The sequence below is a fragment of the Tachysurus fulvidraco genome, chromosome 4 (genome assembly GCF_022655615.1).
Source record: "Tachysurus fulvidraco isolate hzauxx_2018 chromosome 4, HZAU_PFXX_2.0, whole genome shotgun sequence".
Classification (NCBI taxonomy): domain Eukaryota; kingdom Metazoa; phylum Chordata; class Actinopteri; order Siluriformes; family Bagridae; genus Tachysurus; species Tachysurus fulvidraco.
In genome coordinates, this window is record NC_062521.1 from 29,389,310 (window position 1) to 29,407,518 (window position 18,209).

General features: G+C 42.4%; 1 long non-coding RNA gene across 1 annotated transcript in view; it reads left to right on the top strand.

Annotated features, from left to right (window-relative positions):
- LOC125141004 overlaps positions 1 to 18,209 on the top strand; it is a 275,689-nt gene that overhangs the window by 170,218 nt on the left and 87,262 nt on the right. Inside the window, exon 3 of the long non-coding RNA XR_007140327.1 lies at positions 11,984 to 12,167. This is a non-coding gene — a long non-coding RNA (uncharacterized LOC125141004). The remainder of the gene's footprint in view (positions 1 to 11,983; positions 12,168 to 18,209) is intronic.

Sequence of the window (18,209 nt, forward strand, 5' to 3'; positions counted from 1 at the left end):
CGAACCCCTGCCTCATACAGCATGCTGGTCTTTTCAGTGCACGCAGAACACGCTATGCAGAATTGAATAATTTTTTCCGCCATTAGCGCAAAAATGATTTTTAGGAGCAGCGCTCCAGCACGCACAGGCCAATAACGTACCACCGAGGACACGGCAAGCCACAGCCATATTATAGAAAATGGACCTTTTTAGTGCGAGTCTGTGTCTCTGTAGGGTTATTTTCCGCGGAGGTGTGTGTCCCGGCAGTTTCCTTCTCCGCTCAGTCGCCTTTCCAGGCTGCCAATTAGAGGCACTGAAGGCTGGACACCTGCGGTTTTTATAGCTACCTTTCAATTAGGAGCTGCTTTAGGCCAGTAATAAAGCCCACTGCTGCACACACACCAATGTACATATAGCCTTATTTATTTATTTATTTATTTATTTATTTATTTATTTATTTATTATTTTATTTATTTTCCCAATCAATTTAGCAAAGTTCTCAGAATAAAAGTTGCGTGTACTTAAAACGCTTAACGGGGTCGTCTAAACGAAAGGTGCCAAAGCTTTAAAGATTAACTGAAAAAAATCACATCATGAACATTTTGTCTGGAGCTTTTGCTTCATAAATAGTCCAAAACCTCTGCAAGCAGAAATGTTCCTGCAAATGTTCTGTTTTTGGCTCTCCGGTACAGGTTGCATTGAAGAAGAGCAGAATTTAGTATGGTATGGTGGAGGGGGGGAGGGAGAGAGAGAGAGAGATCATCCTAGCTCTGTAGAAGGATACAGATACAGTAGAATGAGAGAGAGCTCTATAAAGCCTCTGACATCTCAGTGCAGGAGAATCACCGGTAAACATGTGGAGTAAATTACAGTGCAAACAGACGACAAGATACAAGACGACTAACGCGCGCCGTGTACATGGAGCTGCTACGATACGTCCAACATCAGGCACGTGTTTATGGATGAACAGATGCTGACAGAAAGTAGAAACAATGACCAGCACCGGTTTGGTTAGACTCAGAGGAGCTGATGCACTCACACATGCCGCCATGTCTGTCCCATAAAAAAGGGATGGGCTTTAAACATCTACCGGATGTCTGAATGATGCAGCTGAACATTAGCTCACGTGACCATTTACACATCCTGACCTTCAGCTTGTCCGGTAATACAGAGCTCCAGAACTGGAGATATAGTGTGTGAGATCCAGTAAACCTCCACAACTTGATTCTCTGTCCAGGAACTCTGTCCAGGAGCCTCTTCTTCTTCTTCTTCTTCTTCTTCTTCTTCTTCTTCTTCTTCTTCTTCTTCTTCTCCTTCATCATCTTCTTCTTCGTCATCTTCTTCTTTATCATCATCATCTTCTTCTTTTTCTTCTTCTTCATCATCATTATCTTCTTCTTCTTCATCATCATCTTCTTCTTCATCTTCTTCTTCATCATCATCTTCTTCTTAATCTTCTACTTCATCATCATCTTCTTTATCTTCTTCTTCTTCTCCTTCTTCTTCATCATCTTCTTCTTCGTCATCTTCTTCTTTATCATCATCATCTTCTTCTTCTTCTTCTTCTTCTTCTTCATCATCATTATCTTCTTCTTCTTCTTCATCATCATCTTCTTCTTCATCTTCTTCTTCATTATCATCTTCTTCGTCATCTTCTTCTTCATCATCATCTTCTTTATCTTCTCCTTCTTCTTCATCATCATCTTATTCTTCGTCATCTTCTTCATCATCATCATCTTCTTCATCATCATCATTTTCTTCTTCTTCTTCTTTTTCTTCTTCTTCATCACCTTCATCATCATCTTCTTCTTCTTCATCATCATCTTCTTCTTCATCTTCTTCTTCATCATCATCTTCTTTATCTTCTTCTTTTTCTTCTTCTTTTCCTCCAGGTACAGTGTTTCTTCTACTTCTTCTTGTTTTTTTTTCCCTCAAGGATCAGTGTTCTTTTCTTGTTCCTTTCTTTCTGGAAATCTCTTCGAATCCCATCATCTACCATATGATGTCCTGAGAGCTCCGTACCTTCTTACAGTTAAACTTGAATATGTTTCTCAGGCAGAAATAAAGTTCTAGTCACAAACATTTCTGCATAAAAAGTCCTGTCATTTTATTAGGACGTTTAAAGGATTTAAAATATCGTGGTGTTCCCTGTTTCCATGACGAATCTTGATCAAAACATGTGAAGAAATCCTGTTGCTTTGGTACAACGTCATCTACATCTGCTTACTCACAGACAAAAGGTATACCACCTAGCTCTACTGTATATGGGCAAAAGTTTGCGCACCCTATGGCCATTACACTTATGTATGGTTTTTCTCCAAACTGTTTCCACAAAGTCTGAAGCACCCAGCGGTTATAGAATGTCTCTGGAATGCTACAATTCCCCTTCACTGGAACTAAAATTCCCTGACATGACAATGCACTTGTGCATAAAGCCCATGAGCTCCATGACGACTTGCTGATTATAACAGCAAACACAGGGGGAATAGATCTGTAATGGACATGCATTGTCCATTGGTCAGGGGTGCACAAACTTTTGGCTGTATAGCGTATGTTGAATGTTATGCTTTGATGTATATGAAGTATGAGATATATTTGTATTATTGTGTATAAAGGAGATGTCTGTATTTGTCCTAATGGTGTACAGACCTGACTGTGTAGTATATACAAGATAGAAAGAGATGTATATGGGTGTGTGTGTGTGTGTGTGTGTGTGTGTGTGTGTGTGTGTGTGTGTGTGTGTGTGTGTGTGTGAGAGAGAGAGAGAGAGAGAGAGAGAGTGAGAGAGAGAGAGAGTTCACCTCATCCATCTTCTGAGCTGGCCCAGATATTGGAGCTGTCTCGTTCCTCCCAGTGTTCCCCTCATCAGTGTCCTCCTCAGTGTTCTCATAGAGGAATAAGGTGTAGTAGGAAGTCTCAGTCTGACGCTCCGCTCACAGCACCGTCACCATCAGGGTCAAACTCGGGCTGAGGAACACCACAAAGACAAATGGAGCTTCTGAATGTTTGTGGAGCTTTCTCTGTGGAGAGTCTCAATGCCATACATCTGTGGCTGGCGTTCTAGTTACACACACACACACACACACACACACACACACACACACACACACACACACACACACACACACACACACATGCCACGTTCCCTCTAAAACCAGCCTGAGATAGAGAAACACAGTCATCTCGCTGGATGTTGTGCAGAGCAGTTTTCCTAAAAGACGTTTGCTGCCTCACATTTCAGTGACTCGATGCTGGTGGGCTGTGTGACTTGTGTGAATTTTGTGTGTGTGTGTGTGTGTGTGTGTGTGTGTGTGTGTGTGTGTGTGTGTGTGTGTGTGTGTGTGTGTGTGTGTGTGTGTTTTCTCACACCTCAGGTTCCTGGGATTCACTGCACTTAGTCAAGTCAGATTTACTTTTAGAGCACATTTAACATGGCTTCGGTTGATCAGTGGTGAACAGAATGAATAAATGAATGAATGAACAAATACAGGTGTGTTATAGGTGTGTTATGGAACAGATACAGGTGTGTTATAGGTGTGTTATGTAACAGATACAGGTGTGTTATAGGTGTGTTATGGAACAGATACAGGTGTGTTATAGGTGTGTTATGGAACAGATACAGGTGTGTTATAGGTGTGTTATGGAACAGATACAGGTGTGTTATGGAACAGATACAGGTGTGTTATAGGTGTGTTATGGAACAGATACAGGTGTGTTATAGGTGTGTTATGGAACAGATACAGGTGTGTTATGGAACAGATACAGGTGTGTTATGGAACAGATACAGGTGTATTATAGGTGTGTTATGGAACAGATACAGGTGTGTTATGGAACAGATACAGGTGTATTATAGGTGTGTTATGGAACAGATACAGGTGTGTTATGGAACAGATACAGGTGTGTTATAGGTGTGTTATGGAACAGATACAGGTGTGTTATGGAACAGATACAGGTGTGTTATAGGTGTGTTATGGAACAGATACAGGTGTGTTATAGGTGTGTTATGGAACAGATACAGGTGTGTTATGGAACAGATACAGGTGTGTTATAGGTGTGTTATGGAACAGATACAGGTGTGTTATGGAACAGATACAGGTGTGTTATAGGTGTGTTATGGAACAGATACAGGTGTGTTATGGAACAGATACAGGTGTGTTATGGAACAGATACAGGTGTGTTATAGGTGTGTTATGGAACAGATACAGGTGTGTTATGGAACAGATACAGGTGTGTTATGGAACAGATACAGGTGTATTATAGGTGTGTTATGGAACAGATACAGGTGTGTTATGGAACAGATACAGGTGTATTATAGGTGTGTTATGGAACAGATACAGGTGTGTTATGGAACAGATACAGGTGTGTTATAGGTGTGTTATGGAACAGATACAGGTGTGTTATAGGTGTGTTATGAACAGATACAGGTGTGTTATGGTGCACATTTTACTGCACAACACTAATGCCGTGTATGCACACACACTTAACGTTACATTAGCTACAATTAGACATTATGTTAGACAATGTTAAAATATTTAGAACAAAATTAGACAATTTTGTTTATTATGTTCATATATTTAAGTGAAATTCAGAAAGCTTCAGCATCTATAAATCAGACCCTCCAGGAATTCAGAGGGTTTTTCTTAATTGTTGTAGACAGAATTGTTCAGTTTTGCACCAGTTTACCATTAAAGTTCAGATGACTTGAGCCAAGGCTTAACATCTATTTATTTGTTTGTTTGTTTGTTTGTTTGTTTGTTTGTTTGTTTAATCTATTCTTACAGTTCATGACCCAAATGTGACAAAATGCAAATCCTCTCATAGACAGAATAAACGTTCGAATCTGTGCGCTCTGATTGGCTGCAGCTCTAATGTGGGTGGAGTCTTGTGTTCTATACGGACCTCACCGACGATTTGTTCAGATTTTACACGAGAGACTCAGAGAGACTGAAGTATCAGGGCCTCTTCATCTGGGTTAATGCTGTAATACAAGCTGTAAAGGCTTTAAAATGTATGTAGTTATGCAGAAACGCTGCCAAAACGAGGAGAGAGCAAAATAAAGCAGTGAAGTAATGCAACAACTCGAGAGGCTGTTGAAACATCAGTAAAGTGCTTTTAAGTATAATAAACACAGAGAGAGAGAGAGAGAGAGAGAGAGAGAGAGAGAGAGAGAGAGAGAGAGAGAGAATTAGTAATAAATATGATATGAATAATAAAAATAATACATTTTAAAAAAAGATCATAAAATAAGCTCTTGAAGATTCAGGATTTTTATTCTTTTTTTTCAAACAGCGAACGAGTTGTACAGTAGTTTAAAGAATCAGCACGAAGAGGACAGGAAGTCAGGGTACGAGCGGTGTAGAATCGCGTAAGACAAAAGCTTTGCGCACACTCAGGAGACACAAAACCGTGGATTTGTTTAGTTTAGAGACGCAGAAAGACCTGGGTCATGGAGCTGAAACCCGAATTCTATCATCGTGCGGTAGAACGTCTGGATTCTGATTGGCGAGAACACGTCGCTTCGTTTTTCCGCGACAGCTCTACCAGCTCTGGCTCGTACGGGAATGCTTTGACGTTTCTATGGCGACGCCTCAGTCGTAGTTAGTTTTTAGGACACAAGCGTTTATTGGACAAGGACAAGCTACGTTATTGTAATAAATAAAAAGCGTAATAGAGAGACGTCAGCGTTGTTCCAGAGACTCATCACTCCGTCCTGTGGTTGATTGTTTCACTATAGCAGCAAACTAACTTAGGAACCATGGACACCATGAAGCTTCGCTCATCCACCTCTCTCTCTCTCTCTCTCTCTCTCTCTCTCTCTCTCTCTCTCTCTCTCTCTCTCTCTCAGTCTCCTACTGATACATTTATATATATTTTTTTCCCTTCCCCTTTCCAAATGTGCCGTCTTAGACACGTTCAGCATGTTTATTTAGCTTTCCGATGATGTACTTTAGCATATACAATACAAACCCCGGCTGCATTATTGTCCTGCGCTCAGCAGGTAACAGCGCAGGTTTGCACGTATAATAGTCCCATTTTACAAAATATTTACCACTCGCAAAATGTGCCTCTTTTCTCTAGACGTGTTCTGTTTCCTGCTCTGGGTTTGTGTTCACAACTGCAAATTGCGTTTAAACTGCCGGCGTTTCAATAAGCGGTCGGCGCGCGTCCACGGACCGTTTGACGGACAAATTTATATGTTGTGACTTTAGAAACAAGCCTCGTGTTTTCAGGTGAATTCTTCCGAATTGTAAAAGTCTGGGCTCGGGGTTAAGACGGCATGTCCGTGAGGTTAATTCCTGCCAATCAGCTCAAGCTAGAAGAAGCGTGTTGTATGAAACGGGCCACTGCACAAATTGAAATGACGGCGTTCGATAGCAAGAGTATTATTTTCCACAATTAAGCAATTTGCGATGGAGGGAAAAAGCTGCTTTCTGTCTGTCTGGTCGTAAATACGTGCTCGGTGCTCTGTGTCGAGAAATAAAAACAGGGGAATAAAGCCCTCCTGCTCCCAGTCTCCAGGGGTTCCCTGCTCATCTCATAACTCGGAGCGAGCGGATGAAAATGTTTCACTAGCTGTTTAGCGACGTAGCGGCGTCCGAGGCGTCCTCGTGCGCGCTTTGTAACGGCTTCGTGGGCGTTCCGCCTGCTCCGTGTTCCTGACTGTGCACATGCCGGCTGTAGTAAGGCATCGCAATGAGGACATTTAATCAAACCAAACGGATCCGAATTTGTGGCGCCGCTCGCTATCCCCCGGTCTCTCCTGAGCTTTTCTTGGCTCGCGTCTCGCATATCTCCTTTCCCCATAAGCATGCTCTCTCACAAAGCGGGATGCATTTGGATGAATTTATAGGCTTGTTTGTGCCTGTTCACAGGGATGCTGCACAGGCCCTGCGGATGGCCTTAATCTCCGTGGGCCTTCTCTGATTTCCCACAAGCATTACCTTTCCAGGTCCCCCTCTCATTAGGCTTCTTTCTGTTGTTTCCTAATATATATGAGACAAGCAGCTCTGAAATTTAACCCTTCCCTGTCCTCGGCATGGCACATCTGCCCTCAAAACAAAAGCAGGAGTCGTTTAATTCCACGCGTAGCGAGGTATTCGTTACCCGCGATATGTTTAATTATCGAGTCGTACCCTTAAGAAACAACCCCACCCCCCCTTCCCCCTCCATCACTCCATTGCTCCCTCTCTCCATCCCTCTCTCGGTTTCTCCATTTATCTTTTGCTTTGCTCGAGCCTCCACCCTCCCTGTTCCCTATTAAAAGGGCGAAGAATAGATTTGGCTGCAGCGTCCTGGTGAGATGAAAGTCCAATTATCTCCGTACACGAATAGGAGAAGCCTTAATTAGGACCGAACCAAATCTACACGAGGGGAATGCGTGCAGCTGCGGTGATGGACACGCCGCCCTGTTTCCTTAGCGACTGGCGGGAGGACGGAGAGAGCAGCGACAGAGCGAAAGAAAAGTGGAGAGAGAGAGAGAAGTATACAAAGAAAAGACGGGGGGCGAAAGAGAAAGAAAGACAGGAAGAGAAAGAGGTTGTCGGTGAAGGTGTGCCGGGGAAGCGAGTGTGTGATTACTTCACTCTACACATTCCCCCCATTTCCATCCTGGGCTTTGATCTGCTCTCTGCCAGCAGGGGGCCGCGTACAAAACAAGCTTTTAATGTTCTTTCCGGCTACGGCCTCTATCTCCTCTCTCCAGCACTGGCACGGGCGCTACAATGCATTGCAAATTGCTCTGTGGCCCTTGCTTTTCTTCTGCACATTATTCTAAACTGTGTGTGTGTGTGTGTGTGTGTGTGTGTGTGTGTGTGTGTGTGTCCAGGTGAAAGGAGTGTGAATGTATTCTTCAAACTAAAGCAGACAGGCGGATTGAGAGGTGGGGAGTGTAAACAGGGTCACAGGCGTCAGAGCGTGCAAAACCGGCTTACACACCGAGGATACACTAACCACACACACACACACACACACACACACACACGCTCACACACACACACACGCTCACTCTCACATACATCAGGACTAACTCTTGTCTTGAGAGAAAGAGTAATTATACAAATGCTTCAAAAAAAAAAAAAAGGATAAATCTTTTTTCTTTTACATTTTAACGTGTGTGTGTGTCTGTGTGTGTGTGTGTGTGTGTGTGTGTGTGTGTGTGTGTGTGTGTGTGTGTGTGCATGTACGTGATTGTGTCATAATTCAGTTGTCAGTCAAGGGTTCAATTCAAATCACGTCGTCGGAGCCCAAGAAACGGCATCACTCACCATCACCAAGCCTTTTTCTTTCTTCTCTCTCTCTCTCTCTCTCTCTCTCTCTCTCTCTCTCTCTCTCTCTCTTTTAAGGAGCGAATTGCATCATAGCATGCTCTCCATTCAAAGCAGAGGATTAGAGCGAACCTCAGAGCTTACCTGTGGCTCTCAGCTGCTTCTCTAATACCAACCCAGCGCCGGTGCCCGCTGCTTCTGAATAACATCAACAAAAAAGCCAGCGTCCTGCGTGTTATACACTACACCACACCATGCAGCCAAAATCAACACTGTCCCTCATCACCACGAGGATCTGCCCCGAGCTGGTATCTGCAATGAGGGCAGATAAAGTGTTGGTGTAATAAAGCAGCACAGAAGGGTTTCCTCTTTCTTGTGTTTCACAATCAGATCGGCTTCACCGCTCAAAAATCGTCTGGCTCACCCTGAAAAAATCTCATCCGTGTATTTAATAACGTAGCGCTGGTTTTTATTCATTCATTCATTCGTTCGTTCATTCATTCATTCATTCTCTACCGCTTATCCGAACGTCTCAGGCGTCATCGGGCATCGAGGCAGGATACACCCTGGACGGAGTGCCAACCCATCACAGGGCACACACACACACACACTATGGACAATTTTTCAGAGATGCCAATCAACCTACCATGCATGTCTTTGGACCGGGGGAGGAAACCAGAGTACCCGGAGGAAACCCCCGAGGCACGGGGAGAACATGCAAACTCCACACACACAAGGCGGAGGCGGGAATCGAACCCCCAACCCTGGAGTTGTGAGGCGAACGTGCTACAGTAGCTCATTTTTATTTGAACGTTATTTACGTTTCACAGCCTTTATTTGAGCAGCAGGAAGTTAGACTGTACCGACTTCCTGTTCACTATAACTGACGTTATAATGGTCTGTAATGGTGCTCTTCAGAAACAACAAATAACTTAGTGATAAGTGTAGAAGGCTTTAAAACATCTCAGTGTCAGTAAGAATTCCAAGGGATTAACAGGACATTTTTAATCGGACTGATGTCGAATAAATGTCCATCTGTTGTTCATGTGGGATGTAAAAATAAATAAGATTTAATAAGCCTAAATTACGCCGTGTCAAATTGTACGTCGTGATCTTTTAACATCCTGCGAAGGTTCGAGTTACTTCCTGTTTACGAGGCCAAACATACAGTAGCTGTTACCATGGGAACGCACTTTAACATATTAGAATGAATAGAAAGCTAGAAAACTAATCAGCACCTTCTGACCAATCAGCATCCAGAACCCTCTGAGATTTATCTATACAGACATGGACTGATGGACAGACCGGAGGACTGATGTCGTGTCTGTGAGTCTGATCTAAAACCAGGCAGGACTCTGTCGTTCTCTCGGCGTGTTTCAGACGTGCGTTTGTCCGTCTGTCGATGATCTTACACTGAAGTTTAGTGTTGAAGAGAAATCTGAGCTGCTTTTTAGATGAACAAACACTCGGAGCTTCTCAGAGAGCAGAAATGGGTTTGAGATCAACATTTACTCTGAAGTTACAAACATCTGTGTGGGGAAAATAATAAGTGTTGTTGTTTTTCTGCTGCTTTCTATAGATAGATAGATAGATAGATAGATAGATAGATAGATAGATAGATAGATAGATAGATAGATAGATAGATAGATAGATAGATAGATAGATAGATAGATAGATAGATAGATAGATAGATAGATAGATAGATAGATAGATAGATGACATTAACAGCAGTGAGACAGGAGGAAGACGTTCAGTCACCAACACAGAGACAATAAGAACAAGAGGAAACGTCCTGATGTAATGTAATAAAGGTGGATGTTACCTCAGACTGTTATAATTAGACATGGAGTGTTAATGAGCTGTTAAGGATAAGGAGTTAGAACAGCACATTAATGTAAATAATAACAACAACACTACAGCATCGTCACACAAATCAGACACAACACACACATTCTGACCAATCAGAGACGAGGATTCAACACCGCCGACACAAACCACGGCTAATTAAAGAAATCCTTAATCGTATGTTCATAGAAATGGCACATTAAACCGTGTGTAATGTCGCTGCTGTGAACTGTGCAGATGTGAGAGAAAGACGGAGGAACAGGGAGAGCGACGGAGAAGAGAAAAAGTGGATGACACATGCGCTTGTGAACTTCACACTTTCACCCCTATCTCTTCTCTCTCTCTCTCTAATCTCTCTCTCTAACTCGAGAGAGGAGAGAGAGAGGAGAAGTAGGAAAAGAGGGAGAGGAGGAGAGAGAGAGAGGCGAGAGAGAGAGAGAAAGATAGAAGTAGGGAGAGAGAAAGAAGGAGGAGATGATAGAGAGGAGGGAAGAGAGTAGAGAGAGAGAGAGAAGAGAGATAGAGAGAGAGAGACGAGAGAGGATGAGGGAGAGAGAGAGAGAGAGCAGAGAGAGAGAGCAGAGAGAGAAGAGAGAGAGAGAAAAGCGGAGGAGGAGAGAGAGGAGAAGAAGTAAAGACGAGAGTACGGAGAGGAAGTGAGGGGTTAGGGGAGGAGAAGAGAAAGGAGGGAGGATTGTAGAGATCTAAGAGATATAAGCGCTCGATATGATGACTTCTATAGCTAAGCAAGAGGATAGGGGGAGAGAAGAGAGAGAGAGAGAGAGAGAGAGAGAGAGAGATTGGAGACGAGGAGGAGAGTAGTGAGAGGGGTAGGGGGAGAGAGAGAGAGAGGGGGTCGCTTTTCTCTTGACTTTTTGTTGTTCTTCTATTTTTTATCCTTTTTTTAATTGTTCTCGCGTTGCGGTTTTTAGGGGAGGGGAGCAGGAAGAAAAAGAGGGAGAGAGCAAGATTTCTTTTCGTTTTTTTTTCTTTATTCTTTTTTCACCTCTCTCCTCTAAAGTTTAATTCCGAACACGAGTGAGGAGGCCACGGATAGAGTAGCAGGGAAGAGGAGGGAGTAGAGAGGGAGAGAGAGAGAGAGCAGAAGGCGGGGAGGAAAGGGAGATAGGAGGGGGAGGAAGCAGAGAGTAAACTACTACGAGAGGAGATGTGAGAAGAGAGAGATATGATTATATTATGATGATAATATGCTATGTTACTATAATTAATATCTATACATCTATTTATGCCATTTTTATTCCAATATATATGCATTAATATCTATCTCTCTAACTCTATCTCTTACTTATATTATTTATTTATCTGTATAGCATCTTGATTCTCTTAGCTATTATTGCTATCTCTCTCGTGATAGGAGAGAGAGAGAGGAGAGCTCGATGTAGGATATATAGAGGGAGATATGGTATAATAGTAGGGAGATAGATGATATGAAGCTAGAAAGATAATAACTGTTATAATCGTAAGAGTAGTGTAGTAGCTATATATATTTGATGATTTTATGGCGGTCTACGGCTAGAGATATATGTTCTATCTATTATATATTATATATAGCTCTAGACTCATAACTTCTCTCTCTCTCTCCTTCTTTCTTTCTCTGTCTCTCTCTGTCTCTCTCGCTCTTTCTCTGCTTCTCTCTCTCGTGCTCTCTCTCTCTGCTTCTCTCTCTCTTATGCTCTCTCTCTTTCTCTCTGTCTCTCTCTTTCTCTCTCTGCTTCTCTCTCTCCCTCTCTCACTGCTTCTCTCTCTCTCTCTCTCTCTCTCTGCTTCTCTCTCTCCCTCTCTCACTGCTTCTCTCTCTCTCTCTCTCTCTCTCTCTCTCTCTCTCTCTCTCTCTCTCTCTGCAGCTGAGGGTTTTTTGTTTTTTTTTGTTTCAGTGTGACAGCACAATGCCACCTACTACAGCGATGGTGCATTTTAAAGTGGAGAGCTCCATCAATAAATAATGTGCAGAGGAGTGTTGGCTGATCAGCCTCACAGTGATCACCTAACAACAACAACAACCCAAAAAACAAAGAAAAGAAAAAACCCGTCTCCTCACGCTCGTCCAAATAACTCCAGGTCAGTGGTGCCAAGCAGCTGCACTAGGGCACAGGTCACAGGTGCTGTGGTACAGGTGTGTGTGTGTGTGTGTGTGTGTGTGTGTGTGTGTGTGTGTAAGGCTTCACCACCCACTGTGATGGGAGATTGTGTTTTTGGAGTGTGTTATGAATAAGGAGGAATCTCTCATCACTGGCCATATTTTCTTCCAGTTGTGTTGTTTGGTTGTTATTTTTATTTTATTCTGCAGATTTATTATTCTCTATCATTGTCTCCTTTTGTTGGATGGAACCATCACATTATACATTCTCTGTCTAACGCTGCTGAAGGGACAGTATTGGTTATTTTGCACACACACACACACACACACACACACACACACACACACACACACACACACACACACACACACACACTGAGTGTTGACTTGTTTGTCATGAATTGTTATTGCAGAAGTTTTGCCATAGGTCTGGTGTGGCATGTTGTAATGGTACGAGATGTTTTAATGTACGAGAGTGTATACATGGACACACACACACATGCACACACACATACACACACACGCACACACACACGATCACGTTCATGCGGACAGCATTACAAGCATTCGGGGTTTTTTACTGAATCACTATCTCACCGGAGGTTTCGATGCACACGTGTTCGCCGACGTACACGACTTCTAAAATTCACACCGGAGTTTAAAGAAAAAAGAGAAAAGTGACCACAAACACGACAAAGCACAAGAAAATGTAATGGAACAACAAAACAATGGGTTTGAAGAACAGGGAAAATTATAGTTCTGCTACTACGTCTGAATTTAATCTTTCATCATCTAGTGCACCGTGAGCTACATCATTACCCACAATGCCCCAGTACCACAGCCATACAGCGTTTACCTTCAGACTGCAGAGAAACATGTTGGATGCTCACATCTGATTGGTCAGGAGGTGTGTGTAGGTTACTGATGCACTTACTCGTTCTAACGTGGCATGGTTTCTATAGCGACGGCTCAAAGGATGTAAAAAAAATTGATTTGATTCATGCGGTGATTATTTGTTTATAATTGGCGTGACGTTTATTTAAAAAAATATTTATTTATTTATTTATTTATTTATTAAAAATATATTAAAAAACTAAAATTTACTTAAAATGTAAAAACATTTAAATATATATTTTTAAAAAAAAGGCAACAACTAAATCTCACTTTTTATTTATTTTATTTTATTTCTTTCTTCGTTATTATTTTTTTTAAACTTAGCAAAAGTTAAATAAGGAAAACTAATATGTCTATGAAGAGAAACTAAAAGTAGCTGCTGCTGCATTATTCAGCTGCTGAATATTCAGGTATAAACATGTCCAGAATGTGTAATTATATATTGTTTAACTGAACGCTGAAGTCATCATAAATCATACGTCACGTCTTATAAGCAGGCGTGTGGATGGATTTAGAGCTAAAAAGTGAGCAAGGAATCTCAGTTAAAGCTCAATTCTTCGTGATGGAAGATTCAGTGACTTTGGGATGTGAGGAAATGTAGGAAGTCTTATAATGTGTGATGTGTTTGTAGCTGTGACGCTATAACTAACTGTCATATCTGTGGTGTGGTGTTATAACTGTGGTGTGGTTATAACTGAGACTGTGTTATGACTGGTGTTATAACTGTGATGGTGTTATTACAGTGGTGTTGTTAAAACTGAGACTGTGTTATGACTGGTGTTATAACTGTGATGATGTTAACGGTGGTGTGGTTATAACAGACTGTGTTATGACTGGTGTTATAACTGTGATGGTGTTATTATAGTGGTGTGGTTATAACTGAGACTATGTTATGACTGTGTCATAACTGTGATGGTGTTATAACGGTGGTGTGGTTATAACTGAGACTGTATTATGACTGGTGTTATAACTGTGATTGTGATGGTGTTATAACGGTGGTGTGGTTATAACTGAAACTGTATTATGACTGGTGTTATAACTATGATGGTGTTATTACAGTGGTGTTGTTAAAACTGAGACTGTGTTATGACTGGTGTTATAACTGTGATGATGTTAATGGTGGTGTGGTTATAACAGACTGTGTTATGACTGGTGTTATAACTGTGATAGTGTTATTATAGTGGTGTGGTTATAACTGAGACTGTATTATGACTGGTGTTATAACTGTGATTGTGTTATTACAGTGGTGTTGTTAAAACTGAGACTGTGTTATGACTGGTGTTATAACTGTGATGGTGTTATTACAGTGGTGTTGTTAAAACTGAGACTGTGTTATGACTGGTGTTATAACTGTGATGATGTTAATGGTGGTGTGGTTATAACAGACTGTGTTATGACTGGTGTTATAACTGTGATGGTGTTATTATAGTGGTGTGGTTATAACTGAGACTGTATTATGACTGGTGTTATAACTGTGATTGTGTTATTACAGTGGTGTTGTTAAAACTGAGACTGTGTTATGACTGGTGTTATAACTGTGATGGTGTTATTACAGTGGTGTTGTTAAAACTGAGACTGTGTTATGACTGGTGTTATAACTGTGATGATGTTAATGGTGGTGTGGTTATAACAGACTGTGTTATGACTGGTGTTATAACTGTGATGGTGTTATTATAGTGGTGTGGTTATAACTGAGACTGTATTATGACTGGTGTTATAACTGTGATTGTGTTATTACAGTGGTGTGGTTATAACTGAGACTGTGTTATGACTGGTGTTATTACTGTGATGATGTTATTACTGTGATGGTGTTATTACTGTGATGATGTTATTACTGTGATGGTGTTATAACTGAGACTGTGTTATGACTGTGGTGTTTAACTATGATGGTGTTATTATTGTGATGGTGTTATAACTGTGATGGTGTTATAACCGTGATGTGGTTATAGCAGAGATCTGGTTATAAGGTTGATGATGTTATGAATGTGCTATAAAAATATCTGCATTTGTAGATGCGTGGATGTTCTCCCTGAGGAAGCTTCTCTTTTTTAAGGCCTAGTGAGCTACAGCAAGCCTGGCACACGTGTGTGTGTGTGTGTGTGTGTGTGTGTGTGTGTGTGTGTGTGTGTGTGTGTGTGTGTGTGTGTGTGTGTGTGTGTCTCCGGAGAGGCCGTAGTAGCTGCACGCTGGCTGCTCTGTGATTTCCTCTCCATGCGTACTTCTCCCCACGGGACGAGGCCACCTCGTAATGCTGGTGGTGTTTAGACACAGATAATGGTGCGGTGTTAAAGAACTGGCACGCTCACACTCGTCTCACTACAGAGTCTCAGAGGACTCCAGCTCGGCCCGTCTGTCTTCTTCTCTCCTCCGCAGAGTCTCCATCCTGCACTTTTCATTACACTCGTTCTGGACTCTGACACCCAGAGGTGAAGTTTCAGATCTTCAGGACACATGAGAGAAGCTTCCTGAGTGAGAAATCTGAGCTTTAGATCCAGTTCAGTTTGCTCAGCTGATGTTTTACTTCACTGAGCATTAAATCTCATGCACATGGTGATGGGATGTGATCACTGTTATCTGTAAGCACTGAGTTTTAACTTACTTTACCTTAAAGGGATTAAAGCTTTACAGTGTACAGTTATTACATGTGTAGTACAGTATAAAGACACGGCGTTTGTTTATTTTCACTTAAAGGCAGGGTCGAATAATAAACAAAAATCTAAACAAAAACCAAACAAACGAGTAGCCAATGAGCAGAAAGGGGCGGGGCTTGTCGATATGGGCGGAGAGAGTGTTCAGTGCGCATGTGTGACATTAGCAGAAAGCGGTTTTAACATCGACATGGAGGATAAAAACAAAGAAAGAAAGAGAAGAAAGACTTACAATAAGGACAAGAAGTAGGACGTGTTAATATAGGATCAGCTTTCCAGCGCTGGAGAGAACTGAAGGAGCAGGAAGTTGGCCACATATTCACAGGTTGGAGTTTCCCGAGTCAATAACTCCTGAGCTAAACGCTGTTACTACACAAATAACACCTCTTTTCTATCGTAGTAATGTAGAGAGGCGGCTACAACCGCGTTTTGTGTAGTAACAGCGTTTAGCTCAGGAGTTATCGACTCGGGAAACTCCGACCTGTGAATATGTGGCCGACTTTACTTAAGACGCCGAGGCGCTTTTTTCCTTCTCGATAGGTGAGTAACGTTGGTTTTGCTTTGTTACACAGAACTAATATATGTCTTTGTCCTTTACATCATTATGCTTGTGTGGCATTTTTGCTTGTTTGTTTATCTACAATCGTATTGTTCTTCCCTTCAGCTATGATAAAGACACGTTTCTTTCCGTCAGTCGCCCGGGTTACGTATGTATGTGTGGGCGGAGCTATCGATACAGGGGTGGGACCCGTTTGGGTTAGGGGCGTGTTTGTTTTGGTGATCTTATATATCGACATTGGCTTTCAAACATCGGAGACCGCACCTTTAAACGATCAAACTGAACAAATATCATGTTGTACTTTAATATAATAGATCATAGTTTAAAAAAAAGACGAATAAACAAATATAAACTGACTGCATCTGACTGTGAATTAAAAACAGCAGTGGACATTAAGCTGCCGTGCCGACGGCTTGGGGTGGAACAGGTCGTTCTGATCCGTCTCACAGACGGAAGCGAGGCTGCGTGAGCGTGACTTCCTGCCTTACAGGACTGTTGTGTGTCTTCAAGAGTATACGACTCTCGATCTGCTTTACGCCGGGACACCGTACGGTCGGACAGGACGACAACCGAGACGTCCGTCTGAGGTCCTGAGATAAAGATTACAGTCCTGATGACAATACCTCAGAACCCCAAACTTCTCCCTGAGGTCCTTCTCGCCTTGTGGGATTTCCGTCTGCTCGGAGAACCGGCATGGAACCGAGATTGCTTTTGATTTGCACACAGTCCTGAACGCAGTTGTTTAGGGAATTACTGATCCCCAGATCATGGAGCTTGGTGATGAGTTTGGACCGGATGAGTGGATTGAATGCTAAGCTATAATCCACCAATAATAGTCTAGCGTGACGATCCGTACTCGTTCGGTCCGGCTGCGCTCCAGTTCCACGGAGCACGAGAAATCTTTCTTTGTTTAGTGACGGGGAGGAAAGTTTGAGGTGAAGAATGTAAAGAAGGAGAGAGAGGGTGAGTGAGGTTGGTGAAGGATGGACTGTAGAATAAAGCAGAAATGTTAGAATGAGAAATGATGTGTGTGTGTGTGTGTGTGTGTGTGTGTGTGTGTGTGTGTGTGTGTGTGTGTGTGTGTGTGTGTGTGTGTGTGTGTGTAATCCACTACATTTTCTATATTCGCATCAGAGAGCCGACTACATTAAAGCAAGATTTGACCTGGATAACAGGAAGAAGACGTGTCGTGTTATAGCTAACACATTCACCCGCGGTTGTTAGCGACCGCACGGCATGCTGGGTATTTGTCCTGGAAGACGGATAACACACATACATGAGACTTAACAGCTGGAACTCTTCAGCACCTGTCTGCATTTTTATGCGTGTAAGGACGTAATAAATAAAGGACACCGTCGAAGCGTCCTTGGACGTGTGGACGCTCTGCTCGTGCTGGGAACTGTGTGTGTGTGTGTGTGTGTGTGTGTGTGTGTGTGTGTGTGTGTGACTCTTTTTTTTACCTAGCTGCTTTGCGTTTCACATTTCCTCTTCCTGTGTATTTTTTTTTTTAATCTCCACGTCTGATGCGTTCCTGTCGCTTCACGTGTGATGCCGGCCACCGAAGTGTAAAGGTGTAGAAATCCCTTCATTTCAGTGGCAGAGTAAAGGAGAAGGAGGGAGAACCTGGGTCAGCGGCGGTCATTATTCCTCTTCCACTAAGCACTAGATCACTTCAAATCCCCCGTGTGTGTCTTTCAGAGCTGTGAATCCTCAGAAGTGAACAAAGAAACATAGATGCCCACACAGGCCTCACATTTTCCTCCTGTAATGAGCTAAAGGCGTGACATCCCCGTCTCTCTGTCTCTCTGTCTCTGTTTCATGAAGAAAGCAGAAACTGTTTGACTTCTTATCATTAGCGGCTAAAAAAATAATAACTCCTAGCGATTTCAGGGGTCCGTGCGTCTTTGAGACGCGTCGTTGTC